The sequence below is a fragment of the Pinus tabuliformis genome, chromosome 8, assembly GCF_031772625.1.
Source record: "Pinus tabuliformis cultivar Carrire ecotype Pingquan chromosome 8, CPIR1, whole genome shotgun sequence".
NCBI classification, from domain to species: domain Eukaryota; kingdom Viridiplantae; phylum Streptophyta; class Pinopsida; order Pinales; family Pinaceae; genus Pinus; species Pinus tabuliformis.
Genome location: NC_142294.1, coordinates 1,653,154,760 through 1,653,173,028, shown reverse-complemented (window position 1 = coordinate 1,653,173,028; position 18,269 = coordinate 1,653,154,760). Strand labels below are relative to the sequence as shown.

Below are 18,269 nucleotides of genomic sequence, written 5' to 3'. Positions count from 1 at the left end.
CCAACCTGTGATGTGTGGATCTGCAGCTCCCGTGGACCCGTTTGGATGGCCCCCAATAGTTGCTACTGCTGCTGCTCGAATTTCTGCAATACCTCTGTGGTGACATCCCGCACCGTGTCTCCAATGTCATTCAAATCTCCCTCTATAAGGATGATTGGGTCCAACAACGCCTTACTGGCCTTGGATTTCTTCTGCAGCCCCACTTTTTCTTTTTCTCTTGGATGTTTGATGTGGTACGATGTCATCTACGGGTCCACTCCATGCTTCTCTGTTTGCTCGTCCGTTTTTGCCTTTGTTTCAGGTGAAGGCAACCTCGCACCTTTGTCATAGCCATGCTCTATTTCGTTTGTCTTCTTTTCTTCCTGCTAGGTAGCATCGTACTTTGCCTAGGCCTTGTCAGCAGCCTCCTTCTTCCTTTTCTCGGCAAACTGCACCATCTTGAGCCTTTCCTTCTCCTTTTTGCGTTGCGCGGTGGACTTACTTGACCCCGTCACCAAGTCTGAGGCAATGCACCACTTTGGCGACCAACGATCAAGAACTACACCAATCGCGTCGTCCGTTGCCAAGTAAGGCAAGTCATGCCACATTTTCTCACAGTCCTTCCATGCCCTGGTTGATACGCGGTGAAAGTCTTCCTTGAGCTCTGTGTACTTCTACAGTTTGGTAAACACAGTGGGCGATAATCACGGTTTGCGATTGATAGCCATGCGTATGTTCATTTCCATCAAGATCCAGAAGATCTTTCTATCCTTGATGCGATGAGCATCCTTGGTCACCCGCAGCGAAGTGTACTTCACTTCTTCTAGATGGTTTAGCGTGACCGAAGGGAATTGACTGTCTTCTAGTAACTCCCAGGCTACCAGCACAATAGACAGCAAGAGCCACACATAATGGAAGCCTTGCGGTAAGGAACTCACTGCAGAGATAGCACACCCAATTAAACTGGCATCCTTTGACGCATTAGGCCACTAAAGTGACGATTGGTGCTGACACTTCATCTACATGACACTTCCTCATAACTTTTCCTTCCAAAATCTGCGTGGCCGCCTTGATCGCAGGATCACAAATACTTGAGATGGCATAGCCTTGCAACTCCTTCATGAGCTCGAATTTCTCCTTCATGGCCTCCACGGGCCTACTCGCCACCATTTCCCCCAAACATCATGGCCAGATTATCCCTTGTATAGGGTAGCCACGTGATCCTATGGATTAACCTGTCGGTGATGGGTATCGACTCCTCCAGTCATAGACACCCATCGTGCATCAAGTATAGAAACTTCTTGATGACCAATACACTAATGGGTGTGCGATTGTAGTGTGGCACCCATAGCAGGTTGAGTAGACCTGCCTTGTCTACCCCCCTAAGCCACTTCCACAGTTCTAATGTAGTCATCTTGGTGGTTGTGTGAACAAAACAGCACATTATCTGCTCTGTCGCCAAGTGCGGGGACTTCTTATGGTTAGCTAAGTCCCAATCTTCCAGTTTCAACAGAGGAACCTACCCCAAGCGTGGTCCTTCAAAGAATATCTCATTTGGTAGCAGAGGTGTGTGCAAGGCGACCTTGATTTTATCAATGTCGTTTGGCACTTTAGTCTTTCCTTTGCAGGGAGGGACGTTGTTGGGCACGAGAATCCCCCAAGGTCAGTTTTGGGGCTAAAATCCCATATTTTGGTCATAATTTTGTAATCCAAGTGTAAAGACTCCGCATTTTGTGGTCGCGGAGTGCGTAGATGTTAAAGAGTCATAGGTTGTCCACCCTTATTAGGTTGTCCACCCTTATTTTGGAAATGTAATGTTGGTTGTAGAAGATCTAACCATGGTCCATGGACCATGGGATTGTATAAATAGAGCTAAGCTCTAAGTAGTTAGAGGAATAAATGAATGAAGCAACGAAGATATGATGTATGAGAGATGGATTTGAAGTAGTATTCTAAGTCTTGGGTCATAGCGTAGGTAGAAGCTCTATAGCTAAGTGCGTAGAGGCCTGGAAGTCCGCAGCTAAGTGCGCAAACCCCTGTAGCTGAGTGCGCATGGTGGGTCGAGTTTGTAACTGTTTGGAATTATCAATAAAGAGAAATATTCTACAATTTCTATGTCTTTATTTCCTATTTATGCATCTGGTTATGTTGGGTATGAATTTCACTTATAATGCTTATATGATGTGCGAATATATGTAATTGTGTTGGTTAAGTGAACGCAAGTAAGAACATTTATTTACAGAAAGCTAACTAAGCACTGTTAATAAGACAAGTAAGATATTTAGCGTAGTTTGGGGAATATCACAGCTCGCTACCCTAGCAATGCAAAAGTATATCAGCCCTAGGTTAGGGCTACGCGAAAGCTAATTGTACCCTTTTGTGAAGGTACTGAAGGGTGGAACAAAGGGCTAAGAAAATTTTGTGAAGGCAGGTATAGCCGGAATAAACTGACATCACATCCATCTCAAGGGTGTGGAAACTTGGTTCTAGCATCCCCCCATGCTACTTCAGGTGAGACTTGAGTCCATGCTCTGTTGGTTGATGCCAAAAGGGCCAGTAGTGTAGGGATTTGCTTGGCTAACTAATGCTCAACCTGGGTCAGGCCCCCTCAAGCATACAAATGGTTTCGTTGATGGGACCAGAATCTGCAGAAGAAGATGTGTGATGTTGTATCACTGGAATCCAACTAAGAAAGAAATTGAAGGCTGGTTGGACAAAAGGATTCACGAGTTTTCAGCATAGGAGAACAGAAACCTGTGATTGTCAAAAGAATAGTGGTTGGACCAATACCTATATGGAGATCCACGAAATATTTTTTTCCTCTTTTCCTACTGAGCTATACGAGTGGATAGAAAATCTAGAAAATAGCCAAGGAAGGTGGAAACTTGGCGGTCCTATTGTGTGGACCTTAGAGCTAGCGTGAAGGTTGGAAGCATCAGAGGATAAGATCGTGCGCACTGTCGATCATTGGCTCGATCACGTCATAGGAGGATTTATTACTGAGTTCACGGTTGACACCTCAATCAGATATAGTGAGGCAGAGTGATGTTTTTTCAAAGGACCGTGAGGTAAGTACGTAAAATCCCTGAATACTTGGATTAATTTTTTTTGTGTGAAAAACAGGTTATGCAACTACCTTGATGTTTGGGACTACGCGAAGTGGAAAAAGTTATAGAAACAAAGGAAATAAGGGTCTAGAATATAGCCCCTTGATTTCACCTCCATGAAGGGACAAAGAAGGAATAGCGAACATTTCTTTGTGAAGTGATATTTAATTGATAAGACAAGGATTCCTGTGAATACCACTTCCACCCACACCACCTCCATCTTCACCACCATTGCCTCCAACTTCACCCGTACCACCTATACCACCACCGCGATTTAGTATGGTGAATACAGTGAAGTTGCCTTTGTTGAAAGGTTTGGGAAATGAAGACTCGAACCAATTTTGGTTTGTTGTGAGGGCTGTATGGGAAGCTCAAGGTGTTACAGATGATAATATAAAGAGGGTTAAGCTGGTTAGTGCTCTGCAAGATCGCGTGCTAACCTAGTACATTAAGTACTCTAACGATAACCCAAATGCTAGAGTAGCGGACATCCAAGCAGCACTCAATAGGAAATTTAACAGGCCTAAGTCTGAGTCACAGTCGATTGTGAGATTTAAAGAGATCGTGATGCGTCCAAGTGAGACACCGTGAGAATTGGATCAAATATTAAAGTGTTAAATCCATGAAGCCAATATCAATTTGACAGATGAACAACATTGCGAGTGGTTTGTGGATTCGCTACTACCCCACTTAAGGAGTGTGTTGTCACAACAAGATATAACAACTTAGGCAAAGGCCTTGGAGATTTCCATGAGACTACACGAGACTTCGATTCAAGATCCTAATCTAGAAGTTCAACATAACCACACGTAGCTGCAGAATTTGTGCCTTGAGATGCAAAGTTTGAAACAGGATAGGACGGTTCAACCAGAGGTACGCGAGGAGTTATGGTGCTTGAAATGAAAAATTCAGGGTCATGAAAAAGACCACTGCTCGGTATTTACAAATTACCTTGCAGGAGGAGGATTGATGCCTTTGATGCCGGAAGCTCAAGCAGGACCTAGCGCGGCACCTGCTTTATAGTGTGCTCTTTGTTAGGTAGGCAGAAAGCATGCTACAAAAAACTGTCACTTGCTACAGAAGTATGTGCAAACACCGCAACAGTTGTTCTGCAACTTTTGTAGGTCGGTAGGACATGATGAGCGTACTTGCAGGAGCTATGAATTGATGATGGATAAAACTCTCACCTACAGGATTTAGGCTGAAATGCGACCCCTTTATCAGAATGCAGGGATGGTGCGAACAAGATTTTAGAGGCACAGACGAGGCTGAGGCGGAGGAGGACCTAGTAGAGGTTGAGGACAATTGATTTTCTACAATTGTGGAGGGCTAGGAAACTATGCCTATGATTGCACTAATCCAACGCATTCGTCGTGCAAGTATTACATGCTGTTTGATCATTAAACAAAGGATTTTCCTATGTTGATAGCTAGGATACATGACAAAGGGGCGCTACTACCTCCCCTGACTCAGAACCTGCAGACGATGAGGTCTGAGCCATGTGAGGAAGATCCGAATGTAAATATATTTATTCGTAGTGGAATAGTGACGGGAGATGACAAGGGAAACAACCAGAAGACAGTACATGGGTTCACAAAGCCCCAATAAAAGAGGCTAAGTTTGATCTGGAGTGCACTCCTAAAGCATTCATGGAAGCTAAGAAGAGCTTCATTGAGGCCTCCACTTCAAGAAGCAAGGATAAACCGGAGCCAGAGAAGGACCCCTCTATGCTCACAACTTTCCTGGAAACCTGTATGAAGTTACTGTGCAACAGTAAGGCTGTGAAAGGGTTACAAGAACTCATCAATAGATGTGTTGGGACCATGCTATGTGAACCACGCATAGTCCAAAAGATCGATAAGCATAAGACAAGGATGGGACGTGAAATAAAACCCACCACACAGATCAGAGAATATGAAATGGATCAAGTCATTCTGGATTTGGGATCAGATGCGAATGTTCTATTGAAACAGACATGGGAGCGAATGGGGAGACCTACATTGCAATGGTATCCAATTCAGATAAGGATGGTGAATCAACAGAAAATCATACCCATGGGGCAGTTGTAAGGAGTAACCATGGATATTGAGGGAGTGAGCGCACTGGTAGATTGTGAAGTAATAGAGATTGTTGATGACAACAATCCCTACCCTGTGCTCCTGGGAATTGACTGGACTACTGATATGAATAGGGTAATCAATCTAAAGAAGTGAAAGATAATCTTTGAGAAGAAATCTCTGCGTGTAATAATACCCCTGGATCCTGTTGAGGGATCGCGCTATACAAAACCTGTCTACAATTATGAGAGAGATGATGATATGGATTGCATCTATAAGATAACAATGCGAGATCAAGACTGGGTGAATCCCACCGCGGATGGACGGATTACATGGGATCATGAGAGTTCTTGCACTTCGGATTCCAATGAAGAAATAGAATGCTGGAAAAATCAGTTACATGAAGTAACTACACTGAATTGCAACATGATGACCTGGTCATTGTGCTGTGTGTCGTCAGAGGTAAAAGCTCTGCCTAGCTATGATGGTCTAAATGAGGTAGATGTCTTTTTGGATGCATTTGAAAGGGAGGTGCGAGAAAAACAATGCTTCCAGGCCTTGGACTAGGCATTGAGTGTTATTCCTGCAAGATGGTGGGGTACGCACAAGGGAAGTTTTGATGATTGGCGCGAATGTAGGAGGATGATGAGAGCACAATTTGGGAAGCCTAGGATGCGACTGATAGCCAAGCATGATGGGAAGAATGATTTGCACATGCTTTGGCCAAATGGATAAAATCCACACCTTGACTGGGTGCACCTATTCTGTCATACCCTGGATGTTATCCCAATGAATTGGTATATAGAAATAGAGCTCCACCATGGGATAGGTGAATGGGATATCCTTCACGAAGGATTCATGATGAAATTTAGTTTTGAGGACGGTTTGACAGTATTGATGAAGCACTACAAAAGGTGAAAACAACCATCTTTACGATACCGCATGATCCTTTAGACCTGATGTAGCCTGAATGGGCTACTCAGCTGATTCACACACTGGGATTTTATAATGTAACTGCTGAAGAGGAGGACGAGGATCTGTGGAATATTAACATTACGGAAACAAAGGGGCACCGCGAGGTCCAAGGACTGCAGATTGAGAACCCTGATATAATTGCGCCAGTGAGAACTAAACAGGTGAACATTGGTATGTAGGCAGAACCCAAATTTGCAAAGATTCAAGACTATTGGGATGACGCAATGGTGGATAAGGTCACTGAATTACTTCGCGAATATCAGGACTTATTCCCTACCAATTTTATGGATTTGAAAGGAATAATCGGAGATCTAGGAGTGATGAAGATCACATTAAAACTTGATGCGAAGCCAGTTAAGCAGAGGCTTTACTGCATGAATCCGAAATACAAGGAAAAGGTATGCTTAGAGCTAGACAAAATGTTAGCAGTAGGCATCATTTAGCCTGTGGAGGAATCTGATTGGGTAAGCCCAATTTTGGTGCAAGAGAAGAAACAAAAGTATGAGATAAGGATATGCGTAGATCTCAGAAAATTGAATGACACTTGTGTGCATGATCCTTTCGCAACTCTGTTCACAGATGAAGTGTTAGACAATGTAGGTGGCCAAGAAGCATACTCCTTCACTGATGGGTTCTCTAGGTGCCACCAAATCAAAATCACACCGGAGGATAGGAGCAAGACAAACTTCACGACTGAGTGGGGTTGTTTTCAATACACTGTAATGCCGTTTGGGTTGAAGAATGCACCTACTATCTTTCTACGCGTGGTCATTGCAGCATTCAAGGAATTCATTCATAAGTTCCTGGAGGTATATTTTGATGATTGGACTATATTTGGACTTGTTAAGTGCCATGTAGAAAGCTTGCGCTTGATGCTAGATACCTGTCAAAGATACCAGATTATGCTCAACCTCAAGAAGTATCTATTTTGCGTTCCTTTTGGGAACCTATTGGGGCATGTGGTTTGTAGAAAAGGGCTAATGGTAGAACCCACGAAGATCGCAGTGATTCTGAACTTGGAAGCGCCGAGGAGTGTGAAACAGCTACGCGCTACTCTAGGACATGCGAGACATTAGAGGAAGTTTATTAAAGGCTATGCCTAGATCAATGCACCGATGGAAAAATTGTTGAAGAAGGATGTCTCATTCTGCTAGAATGATGACTATAAGAAAATCTTGGATATATTGAAAGAAAAGATGGTTACCGCACTGATTCTAATCTTTCCAAACTAGAAGAAAGAGCCTCATGTACATGTTGATGCATCATGTATAGCATTGGGGGCAGTACTAACATAGGATGGTGGAGAAGGATTGGACCACCCTATCATGTTCACACGCCACATATTATCCAAAGCAGAGAAGAAATATTCCACCACTGAGCGTGAGGGGATAACTGTGGTGTATGTGCTCTAGAAGTATCGACACTACTTGCTAGGAGGTCACTTTAAGCTCTATACGGATCACTCCGCGCTAAAGTCCCTAGTCAATAAGCCTGTGTTGGGTGGGCGAATTTGTAGATGGTTCTTATTGTTCCAAGAATATGATTTTGAAGTTGTTGTGAAGCTTGGATGATTGAACATGGGATCAGATCACCTGTCGCGCATCGAGACAGGGGAAGAACCCACTAATTTGGGGGAAGGATTACCTGACGCGTATCTCTTTGCTGTGTGCATTGTGGATAGAATTTTTAGGATATAATACACTTCCTAACAACAAGAATTGCACTGGAAGGATACTATGTCCAGCAAAAGAAGGAATTATAGGTGCGCATGGCAGATTTCTCTGTCATCGCTGGGAATCTATACAATATGGGGACCGATGAGATACTGTGAAGGTATGTACTTGAGTTTGAACGAAGTAGCATCCTCGCAGAATCTCATGGGAGCGCCACAAGAGGAAATTATGCAGGGAGATCAACCGCGCAAAAGATTCTATGCACAGGGTTGTGGTGGCAAACCCTTCATCAGGATTCAAAAACATATTACAAGGCATGCGACGTATGTCAAAGAATAGGCAGGCCATCATGAAGGGATGAAATGCCTTTGAATCCACAAATGATGTTGCAACCTTTCAAAAAGTGAGCAATAGATTTTGTAGGACCTATTCAACCCCAAGGAAAGATAGGCGAAAGGTACATTATCGTTGTGACGGAGTACTTGACTCGTTGGGTAGAAGCACAGTCGGTGAAGGTTTACATAAGCGTGATGGCTGTGAAGTTTCTATTTGAACATGTACTGACACGAACTTGATGTCCAAAGATCTTGATAAGTGATCATGGTACGCACTTCCTGAATGAGACGATCAACACACTAACTGAGGAATTTCAGGTGTATCACCAAAAAAACACACCTTATCACCCACATGCTAATGGGACAGTGGAGGCATTAAACAAAGTACTGGAGACAACGCTGACCAAGGTTTGCAACACTCAACGAAATGATTGGGACCTACACATACCTGCATTATTGTGGGCTTATCGGACAACATGCAAAAAGCTAACAGGACAGACACCCTTTAGGCTAGTATACAGGGTTGAAGCAGTTATTCCTATGGAATACATCGTGCCTAGCCTGCGCATAGTAGTGCTCATAGGTTTGATGGATTGGGGAGCCCTAGAAGAGAGCTTGCATAGTTGGATAAGCTTGAAGAAGAAAGATTTTTGGTTGGATTTCATCAATAGGTCCAAAAGCAGCGTGAAAAATCATGGCATGACTGACATATTAAGCTGCTCACTTTTAAAGTGAATGACTTGGTGTTGTTGCATGACACTAAGTTTGATAATTTCTAGGGAAATTCAAAATGCATTGGCTGGGGCCCTATGTCATTAAGGAGATTAACGAAGGTGGTGTGGTCTATTTGGTTAAGTTGAATGGAGATCCGTTCCCAAGAAAAGTGAATTTCTTTCAATTGAAGCCATACACAGGTGGCCCGGCCATCTGACTATGCGAGAAAAGCACAGTCTTAGCACTCTAGGCAGTTGAAAGGAGGCACGAGACTATAAACTACACTTCCCAGTTTGGGGAGCTTAGCGATTTCAGGACTGTACGAAGCAACAAAGTGTCACAGGGTCCGTGACAGTGCGAAGACAGCTACGCTAGTGCGTAGATCTAGTGGAAAGTGACTGTTAAAGTCACTATTCATGATTTGATGGTCGGTTTGAGGCCAAATGGAGTGGGCAGCAGGCATTTAAGGTGAATTTTGTGGCTTGGATTCTTGAAAATCTGGCACCAATTTAACATTAATGTGCCGAATGTGGGGGGAACATTCGAATTTGAATTCAAAAGGCCCTATAAATTACAAGTGACTGTCCAATGAAAAACACTTGGCATTTTGAAAATCTAGTTGTTGAACTATCAAATATGTATGGAACTTATAGATTTTGAAGCTTTAAGAGCAAGTTCAGTGTTTGAGACATTGCCGAAGGAGACGGAGGACCTCCTGACTAGAATGATGTCAACACCCGAGGAAGACACACCGGAAATTACGGTAGTAGAAGCCCCAGAGTGTGGCAGAGTAATAGTTGAGGCCCCTAAATCACTCAGAACACCGAGACCTAAGAAGGATAAGCATGCTATGATCTCAGTTCCCATCTCACCACGAAACGCACAGAGGTCCAAGCTACCCTTGCAGGAAAAGGGGAAGGCCATTAATCTGGAGTCTGATGAGGAAGAATCTGAAGAAATCCTAGTGGATGAATAGGACGTAGAAATGGAAGTTGAAACATAGGATGCGGACCCTATTATCAGGCTACCAGAATATGTTCCTTTGCACAAGGGTAAAGCCAATGTGCTGAAGGACATAGACGAGAGCAAGAGCTCCCTGTAAATTCTATTTCTCCTAGATGACCTTGTTTTTGAGGGACCACACTTAGGGCAGGTTCCTGTCCTAAAGTTGGAAGATTGGGACATCGCAGATCATGAGAAATTCCCGCATTTAGCAATTGAGCAACTAATGTGTCGACGGATTGATGCGAAGGCTAGAATGATTGAATTGGAGCCATGCATGTTGTGTGTGGAGCATGATTTTTCAGAGGTCTTTGTTTTAGTCGGATGTATACCCCAGGAAGTCTGTACACCCCTCCACACAGGGGGGTACGGGGGGGACCTTTCCCTCGCGCGGGGGTTCGGGGGGGCTGATCCCCCTAGCTAAAAACAGGGGTAGCGCCCCCGAAGCTAAAAACAGATGTAAAATTGCCTTGTAAAAGTATAGTAATTTCTAGTCAATCTGGGCCGTTCATTAGGCAGATGATCTGACGGTAGAACTTATGTTTAGTTTAGGGTTTTTTTCCCTAGAAGGCAACACCTCTCTTTATATGAGGGCATTGTATTTGAGGCTGTGTAATAGATGTGTATTCTGTGAACAAGAAATAGAGAGGTGAGACTGTGAGAGACAACAGAGGATATTAAAGCGGATCTGCTGTAGGTTGTGTCCCTTCATTTTGCTGGATAATAGAAAGGAAGGACTGGCTGTTCGGGGTGGACGTACCCCAAACTGGGTGAACCACGTATATCTGTGTCTCTCTTGTTTTATGTGTTTTCTGTGTTTATATTTCTGAAATATTTTATGTGTTCCATTGCTCTGTAATATATAATTTTCTAACAACTGGTATCAGAGCTGAAGGTCTATTTGGCTGATAAACTCGCAGGAAAGAAGGGTTCCTCGTTCGAGTGGGAGCAATGGCGGAAGATGGTAAGTTTAGGGTCGAGAAATTTAATGGCCAAAACTTCTCACTATGGAAGATGCATATGGAAGATTATATGTATCAAAAAGACCTATACTTACCATTGGGCGGAAAAGCAAAGATGCCGACGAGTATGAAAGATGAAGAATGGAACCTTCTCGATAGAAAGGCACTCATAACAATACGTTTATGCCTTGCAGCGTCGGTCGCCTTCAACATTTCGAAGGAAACAACGACAGAGGGTTTGATTAAGGCGTTGGAGAAACTATATGAAAGACCTTCGGCCTCAAACAAGGTATTTCTTATGAAACAATTATTTAATATGAAGATGTCGGAAGGTGGATCTGTTGCAGATCATTTAAATGATTTTAATACTGTTACAAGTTAGTTATGTTCTGTAGGGGTAAACTTTGATGATGAAGTTAGAGCTTTGTTATTCTTGTGCTCATTGCCAAAAATTTGGAATGGTTTAGTAATGGCGATTAGTAACTCTGTGTCGGGATCTAGTACTTTAAAGTTTGATGATGTTATCGGTGCTATCCTTAGCGAGGAAATGCGACGGAAAAGCTCCGGTGAGACATCGGGAAATGATTTGAGTGAAGAGTCTAGGGGAAGAAAAATGGAATGAGGAAAGAGCTTAGGATATCGCAGTAAATCAAGGAAAGGCAGATCCAAGTCTAGATCGAGGATAGTGTGTTGGAAATGTGGAAAGAAAGGACACCTAAAGAAAGACTGTAGATCTCGGAAGGGAAAAGAAGGAGATTCATAGCAATAAAACAATCATGAAGCAAATGTGACAGGTGAGGTGTTACAAGATGCTTTGATTATTTCTTTCAAAAATATTACTGATTCGTGGGTGGTAGATTCAGAGGCCTCATTCCATGCCACACCTGATAAGAAATACTTTCATGACTATGTTCAAGGAGATTTTGGACAAGTTCGTTTGGGTGATGATAAACTCTGTAAAATTGTTGGAATGGGTAAGGTTCTTGTAAAAAAGCAGAATGGAAACCAATGGCTACTAAAAGAGGTAAGGCATGTTCCAAATCTAAAGAAAAATTTGATTTCAACAGGGCAGTTAGGCAGTGAAGGTTGTGTGACAACTTTCATAGATAAAGCTTGGAAGGTTACCAAAGGAGCCCTGGTAATAGCAAAAGGCAAAAAGGTTGGTACATTGTATTTATGCAATGGTATTTCTAACTCTGTTAATGCTTTAACTTCCAGAGGAGTAGATGCAACATTATGGCGTCATAGGCTTGGACACATGAGTGAAAAGGGGATGAAGATTCTTCACTCAAGGAATTTGTTGCTGGGTTTGAAGAATGTTGATTTGGACTTCTATGAAAATTGCATTTATGGAAAACAGAAGAGAGTCAGATTTCTCAGAGTTGGGAAAGAAAAAAAGAATGAAAAATTAGAGCTTGTGCATATAGATGTATGGGGACCTGCTCAGGTATCGTCTCTCGGTGGCTCTCGTTATTATGTTACTTTTATTGATGATGCAACTAGAAAAACTTGGATTTATTGTATTAAGAATAAATCTGATGTATTTGATACTTTCAAGAAATGGAAAACTTTGGTTGAGATTGAGACCTGAAAGAAATTGAAGTGTCTTAGATTAGACAATGGAGGTGAATATTGTAGCAAAGAGTTTGATAAGTATTGTTCAGAGCATGGAATTCACAGAGAGAAGACAGTTCCAAGAACACCACAAGAAAATGGTGTGTCAGAAAGGCTGAATAGAACAATCATGGAGCGTGCAAGGTGCATGAGATTGCATGTAGGATTGCCTTTACAGTTTTGGGCAGATGCTGTAGATACTGTTGTTTATCTAATAAATTGAGGGCCTTCAAGTTCCTTGGATGGTGGTGTTTTAGAGGAAGCATGGACAGGTAAAAAGGTAAACTACTCCTTTTTAAAGCCTTTTCGTTGTGAGGCCTTTGTCCATATTGATAAAGAAAATAGAACAAAGCTTGAGGCAAAGTCAAAGAAATGAACCTTTATTGGATATGGTGGTAATGATTTTGGTTATCGCTTATATGATTATGAAAATCTCAAAATCATTAGGAGCAGAGATGTAATATTCAATGAAAAGGTCTTGTATAAGAATCAGTTGCAGGAAAAGAAATAGGAAAAACAAATCAAGGAATACGCAGTTCTTGATGAAAACACTGAAAAAGTAAAGGTGCCTGAAAATAATAATAATCAACAACCACAATAGCAGGAACCACCACAACAGCAACAGGCACCCCAAACACCTGAAAGTGGTGTTAGAAGATATACCAGGATAAGTAGACCCCCTGAATGATACTCTCCTTCATTATATTATTTATTGTTGACTGATTCTGGTGAACCCGAATGTTATGAAGAAGCAATGCAGGTTGAAAGCAGGAAGAAGTGGGAGGTAGCCATGGAAGAAGAGATGGAATCCTTAATGCATAACCAGACTTGGGACTTAGTCAGGTTGCCTGCAGGCAAAAATACGTTGCAGAATAAATGGGTTTACAGGCTGAAGCAAGAAGATGGAGGAAAACAGAGGTACAAAGCTAGACTTGTGGTGAAGGGGTTTGCACAGAAGAAAGGTATTGATTTTGATGAAATATTTTCTCTTGTTGTTAAGATGACTTCAATCAGAACTATTTTAAGTCTAGTGGCAGTTGAAGATTTTCATCTTAGGCAGTTAGATGTAAAGACAACCTTTCTCCATGCGGATTTGGAGGAAGAGATATATATCCAGCAGCCACAAGGATATGAAGTGAAAGGGAAGGAGAAACTAGTGTGCAGGTTGAAGAAGAGATTGTATGGCTTAAAACAGGCTCCAAGATAGTGGTATCTAAAATTTGACAAGTTTATGTTTGAACAAGGTTATACTAGATGTCACTATGATCTTTGTGTTTATCTGAAAAAGCAAAATGATGGAAGCTATATTATATTGTTATTGTATGTAGATGACATGCTTGTTGCAGGATCTAACATGCAGGAAATAAATGTGCTCAAAGGAAAATTGGCAAATTCATTTGCAATGAAGGATTTGGGAGCTGCAAAACAAATCCTTGGTATGAGAATAACTAGACACAGGAAAAATCGCAAATTAACATTGTCTCAGAATGAGTACATACAAAAGGTGTTGAAAAGATTTAACATGCACAATGAAAAACCATTTAGTACACCTTTTGCTAGCCATTTCAAACTTAGTAAGGAAATGTGCCCAAAGACCCAAGAAGACATTGATTATATGTCTAAAGTTCCATATGCATCAGTAGTTGGAAGCTTAATGTATGCAATGGTCTGCACAAGGCCTGATATTGCACATGTAGTGGGAGTTGTAAGCAGGTACATGAACAATCAAGGAAAGGAACATTGGATGGTAGTGAAATGGATTCTCAGATATTTGAAAGGTACCACAAATCAAGAATTATGCTTTGGTGGTTCAAACATTTCCCTACAGGGATATGTTGATGGAGATATGGCAGGTGACAGAGATAATAGGAGGAGCACTACAGGATATGTGTTTACTGTTAGTGGAACAACTGTCAGTTGGGTTTCAAAAATCCAAAGTGTTGTTCCACTTTCAACAACAGAAGAGTATGTTGCTGCTACAGAGGCTAGTAAAGAAATGATTTGGTTACAAAGGTTTATGGGTGAATTGGGTAAGGAGCATGATATGGGCACGTTATACAGTGATAGCCAAAGTGCCATTCATCTTGCAAAGAACTCAACATTTTATTCCAGGACTAAACACATATAGCTCAAGTACCATTTCATATGATCAATGTTAGAAGATGGAGAGTTGAAGCTGGAAAAGATACACACTAGCCAGAATCCTGCAGATATGCTAACAAAAGTTGTAACCAGGGAGAAACTGAGAACATACTCAGTTTCAATTGGTCTTCAAGGATGACGATGAAGATGAGAAACAAGTAGGTCCAAAGAGGAGTCATTGTCCAGCAAACGAAGCATCGGTGGAGTTGCTACAATCATTCTCCAAGTGGGAGATTGTTGTGTGTGGAGCATGATTGTTTAGAGGTCTTTGTTTCAGTCGAATGTATACCCTAGGAAGTTTGTACACCCCTCCACGCGGGGGGGTGCGGGGGAGACTTGTCCCCCCGCGGGGTCCGGGGGGGCCGATCCCCCCCGGCTGGGGGGTCTGGGGGCCAGCGGTCCCCCGGCGGGGGCTCGGGGGCAGCGCCCCTGAAGCTAAAAACAAATGTAAAATTGCCTTGTAAAAGTATAGTAATTTCTAGTCAATCTGGGCCGTTCATTAGGTGGATGATCTAACGGTAGAACTTATGTTTAGTTTAGGGATTTTTGCCCTAGAAGGCAACCCCTCTCTTTGTATGATGGCATTGTATTTGAGGCTGTGTAATAGATGTGTATTCTGTGAGCGAGAAACAGAGAGGTGAGACTGTGAGAGACAACAGAGGATATTACAACGGATCTGCTGTAGGTTGTGTCTCTTCATTTTGCTGGATAATAGAAAGGAAGGATTGGCTGTTCAGGGTGGACGTAGCCCAAACTGGGTGAACCACGTATATCTGTGTCTCTCTTGTTTTATGCGTTTTCTGTGTTTATATTTCTGCAATATTTTATGTGTTCCATTGCTCTGTAATATATAATTTTCTAACAATGCACATGGCTCAAGTGTGTAGTGAAAGTCGGGTTGCTAAAGCTGCTCTGGGTGCCACATTACTACTGCGCTCCAGTGACCATCGTCGTCATCAGGCAGTTGCTATGCTTGGTTCATGATGGGTGTTTGTGGCTGGAGGAGCCCATTCCCATCACAGATCACTTGATTCATCAGATCACACGACTGCCTTACTCAGGTGAAAATCCAGCCAATATATCAGAGGGAAAAGGTGGCAAGTTGGCCCTGGCGGAAGTGATGAAGAAGAAGTTCAAGTTGGAGAAGAAGAAGCGGGGATATGCCATCTCCAACATTAAAAACCCTGCAGTCAAAGTTGCAACACAAATTTTAGCATAGAAAGTGATGCGGAAGTGCCACGTAGATGAGGTGCACGTGCTTGTGATTGCATTGGCAGCCTAATGCACTGAAGGAGTCCAATTCACCTAGGCAAATTATCTATGCGGCGAGTTCCTTGCAATCTGTCACGAGGCACAAGAGCAGGGCAAGACATTTCACTATGTGTGGCTCTTGCTGTTGATCGTACTGGTGGCATGGGAGGTGCCCAAAGACAACCAATTCCATTTGGTTGTGCCGGACCTTCTAGAGGTAGTGAAGTACGCTTCGCTGTGGGCGACCAAGGATGCACATCGAATAAAAGAAAACAATATATTTTGGATCTTGGTGGAGATGAGTATCTGGATGGGGATCAATCACAAACCGTAGTTGTCGCCCACAGTATACACTAGTTTGCAGATCTTTGTCGAGTTCAAAGCGGATTTCCACCATGTCTTTGTCAGGACGCAGAAGGATCCTACTAATACATGGCATAACCTACCATATCTGGCAATTGATGATGTAATTTTCGTAGTCCTCAAGTCTTGGCTACCAGAGTGGCACACTCTAGCTGGCTCCATGGTAGAAATGAATAAGTCTACCACACAACGGAAGAAGGAAGAAACAAAGCTTCAGATGGCATAGCTGGTAGAGAAATGCAGAAAAGAAGAAGCAAAGGCTAAGTCCCAGGTAGCACGCGATGCCACGAAATTGGCAGAACAACAAAAAATAGGAGTAGAAGAGCGCGAAGGACAAAAGTCCCCTTTTCCCAAGACTAAGGCAGAAATAGAGACAGAACAAGGTGGCATGGCCTGCAAACGATGTCCACCCAACTCAAGCATCCATGACCGTGAGTGTAGGCAATGTCGCGAAAGAAAGCCAAGGCATCAAAGACATCCTTCGATCCAATCACCCTCACAGAGGGGGATTTTCATGATATCGAAGAAATAGGGAGGGATGTCACCGTGGAGGCCTTCCAATAGTTCGAAGAACAACAACAGTCGGTATTGGGGGATCTCCGGAAAAAGCCACAGGAGTTGTAGGTTCGTACTCCATAAGTTGGCACAGTGTCTACCAACCTCACGATCGGCACTTTATCTGCCAAGGAGATCTTGTGAACAAGGGTGACCAACACGATAGTGCTACCCAATGGGGCACTCACTAGAGAAAATGAGGCCAACAGGCCCATGGTTAGCAGTTTGAAAAGGGTAGGACTGAATATGGCCATGCTCCCTCAAGAGATGCTCTACCTCTTGCAAGATGGAGTCACCGCGGAACTCAAGGCCTAGGAGAGTCGCGCTCTGCAGGTGATGAGCGAGCACCGCATAAACATCGAGTAGTTGGGCCTGCAGTGCAATGAGGCAGTCGAGAAGAACAAGCAAATAATGCATGTAGTGGAGGAATCTTGCTGAATGGTCCTGGAGTTGGACATTCAGGTAGAAGAACCGATATAGGTGTGTGTCTGCAAGTTAGCCACAGGGGTGCGTGACGCTCGAGCAGAGATGGCCCAGGTTCAATTGGAGCTGAACTTACAGATCATAGAATTCAATTGAGAGCTCAACCTCCAACTCTGCTGGAAGTTAGGGAACAACGTATCACTACTGTTACAACAACAATAACGGTGGTCGACAGTGCAGTAGCAGACTGCATGCAACTTTTTGAACAATCATTCAAGGTCCTCACCACCCTACAAGAGGACCTAAATGTAGAGCGCTTGGAGGCAGAGGCGTGCGAGCTACAACAAAAATATGACAAGGTCAAAGGGACCACGTAGATGGTTTCCCTTATAAAAAGGCTCGCATCGATGCAAAAGGAAAAGGCGCTCAAGGAACAGGTGGATGCCGCTCGGCATAAAGAAGCGGTCTTAAAACCATGCCTACAGCCATGGATATACGAGGCTTATGCGATCACAACCTCCATTGAAGTAAAGCTTGTGCAACAGCAGGTAGCTCAGTAAAGATTCAGGGCAGCAGTTCAGCAGCACTCACCGAGTAGCACGTGGAAGAAGTCCAACAGGTGACCGCTCAGTGCATTGTCGAAGTTACGGTGATCCGAACAGAGCTGGGAGGTCTTCGCACTAAGATCTCCACACCTACAGAGTGACTTGAGGGTGAGTCACGATGTTTGTGTTGGGGGCCTATTGGGCTAATATATCCACACCTACAGAGTGACTCAAGGGCGAGTCAGGATGTTTGTGTTGGGGGCCTGTTGGGCGTGGGATCCCCCAAGGGTAGTTTTGGGGCTAAAAACCCATATTTTGGTCATAATTTTGTAATCCAAGTGTAAAGAATCTGCATTTTGTGGTCATGGAGCACGTAGATGTTAAAGATTCATAGGGTTGTCTGCCCTTATTTTGAAAATGTAATGTCGGTTGTAGAATATCTATCCATGGTCTATAGACCATAGGATTGTATAAATAGAGATAAGCTCTAAGTAGTTAGAGGAATAAATCAATGAAGCAATGAAGATATGATGTATGAGAGATAGCTCTAAAGTAGAATTCTAAGTCTTGGG

The 18,269-nt window shown here is 43.0% G+C and overlaps 1 pseudogene; it reads right to left on the bottom strand.

Moving 5' to 3' along the window:
- Window positions 1-386: 386 nt before the first annotated feature.
- The window catches only part of LOC149242522 (sucrose synthase 2 pseudogene), a 71,586-nt pseudogene continuing 53,703 nt past the window's right edge, over window positions 387-18,269 (bottom strand).